We start from the raw sequence: 2,576 nt of genomic DNA on the forward strand, positions 1-2,576 counted from the left end.
CTGCAGTGGGAAGGCCAGGGAGGGTTGGGGGACAGGAGCCGTTGGGGGGTAAGAGATCAACCGAAGGACTTGTATGCATCCATATAACCATAACTAATGGACATAAGACACTGGGGGGTAAGGGAGGGCAGGGGCTTGTCAAGGGTGGGGGGGAAAAAAGGACACTTATGTAATACCCTTTGTAATACTTTTAGCGAAAAATAAAAAATAAATAAATAAATAAACTAGAGGACCGGTGCATGAAATTTGTGTGTGTGTGTGTGTGTGTGTGGGGGGGGGCATGTTCCCTCAGCCCAACCTGCACCCTCTCCAGTCCAGGACCACTCAGGGGATTTCTGACTGCGAGTTTAGGCCCGATCCCTAGGACAGTTGAACATCCTTCTCAAAATCCAGGACTGCTGGCTCCATATGCTCACCTGCCTGCCTGCCTGTTCGCTCCTTAAATGCCTCCCGGCTGGCCTGATTGCCCCCAACTGCCCCCTTGCCAGCCTGGTCACCCCTTACTGTGCCCCCACTGCCAGCCTGGTTCTCCCCAACTGCTCCCACTGCCAGCCTGGTCACCCCTTACTGCCCCTCCCCCCGCCCCACCAGCCTAGTCTCCGCCAACTGCCTCTCTGCTGGCCTGGTCACCCCCCGCTGCCTCCCTCTGCTGGCTTGGTCACCGTTAACTGCCCCCCCCACTGGCCTGGTTGGCCCCAACTGCCCCTCTCTTCTGGCCTGGTCACCCCTAACTGCTGCCCCTATCGGCCTAGTCGCCCCTTTCTTCCCCCACTGCCACTGCCGGCCTGGTTGCCCCAACTGCCCCCATCACCAGCCTGGTCACCCCTTACTGCCCTCCCTACTGGCCTGGTCTCCCACAACTGGCCCCTGCCGGCCTGGTCACCCCACGCAGCCTGCTGTTCAGTCGTTTGGTCATCCCTCACTAACCCCCTGCTGGTCTTATCACCCCACACAGCCTGCCAGCCTGCTGTTTGGTTGTTACTGTTATTGTAATGGTGTTCTGGACAATTTGCATATTCCTCAACATAGTGTCTTTGTGATTTTAAAGACAGTGGTGAAATAAAATTGTTTCATCTGCTGGGATAAAGTATGGATGACCCTTTCCTATTATGCGTAGGACAGTCTCCCACACACAAAAAAAATGATCTGGCCTCAAGTGTCAACAGTGAAGTTGAAAACATCTATCAGAATTAACCTCATAAGGCTCTATACTACCATCTGGTGGTTAGAGAAGGACTTACAACTTCCAAGTAGCTCCAGAAGAAATTCAGATGATTGAAATAGGGCTTCAGAAATAAAATGTAAGGCCATAAGATGGATAGCTTTAGTTTGATCGTGAGGCAAGGGAAGAGTAAGGAAAATTTGTGATTGATAGGGTCTGTGATGATATTACTAAGACTAATATTTGGTTGTGAGGCTTGCATTTTGTATTTGTAAACATTACATTAATATTTTCAATTTCATTGTGACTCTAGAGACCAGATTAACTATGTGCTGAGGCAAGAAGGGCATCATTTGCAGGGCCTAGGCTTTCTTATTTGACCCCACCTTTCTTACCCTCAACCTGAAGGCTATGCAGAAACAAGTTTATTTTTGTTCTGCTCATCAGTTTTACCTATCTTTTTTACCATCCAGTTTTCTTTTTCTAATTATTTCTTACTACTGAGTGACCCATCTGACAGCCATGTCTCATGCTCCTCTCCACTGCTCTCAACTGAGTGTGGGCCACTGCTTACTTTCCTGCCTGCTGGTCACACTTCCAGAAGGCCTATTTCTCTCACCTCTCAAAAAAATGCATCTCTTTTCCAACAAGTGTAGGAATCTTATGCAACCCTTATTTCCTTTTGGCACTTTCTTTTTAAAAAAGATGTTTTTATTGATTTTAGAGAGAGATGAATGGAGAGGGAGAGAGAAACATTGATTGGTTGCCTCCAGCACCCACTTTTACCTGGGATCAAACCTGAAACCTGGGTGTATGCCCTGACCTGAAATCGAAATGGTGACCTTTCAGTGCATGCGGCAACGCTCAAGCAATTGAACCAAATTGGCAAGAGCATGATGCCTCTTTATTCTCTTCGATCCCATTGTTCAAATCCATTTAGATGACAGCAATCTGTACCGAGACCATGTTCTACTGAACATCTTTACAACCCCTGTGGGTAGTGGACTTTTGGTTGCCCATCTGTTTCTCTTGTTGGGGTAATTGCATCCTCCTGGTTTCTAGTAGTTAAGTGCTTGCACATGATTTTAATTACTTTTGAGTTCCATCATCACCATAGTTGTTAATGAGTGACAGCTACCACTGAACATTCCTAATGCCTTGGTGAATGTTTCCTTTGGGCTTTCCCATAAAATGTAACGGTCCTATGTGTCTTCTGACTTTACTTCATTTAACCATTCCAGCATGCCCATCAGACTGCTACCTTTTATTTTATTTTTTTATTCCACAAACTCAAGTATTTCTATTGTTCTCAGTGTGGGCTTTTGATCTCTGTAAGTTTCTAAGAGCCTTCATATTTTTAGTGAGTTTCTTTAGACCAATGGTTCTCAACCTTGGCTGCACATTAGAATCACCT

The 2,576-nt window shown here is 46.7% G+C and overlaps 1 pseudogene; it reads left to right on the top strand.

Annotated features, from left to right (window-relative positions):
* LOC102423367 overlaps positions 1 to 1,298 on the top strand; it is a 2,372-nt pseudogene extending 1,074 nt beyond the window's left edge.
* The last annotated feature ends 1,278 nt before the right edge of the window (positions 1,299 to 2,576 follow it).

This window comes from Myotis lucifugus, unplaced genomic scaffold, assembly GCF_000147115.1.
Source record: "Myotis lucifugus unplaced genomic scaffold, Myoluc2.0 scaffold_904, whole genome shotgun sequence".
In the NCBI taxonomy this organism is placed as follows: Eukaryota; Metazoa; Chordata; class Mammalia; order Chiroptera; family Vespertilionidae; genus Myotis; species Myotis lucifugus.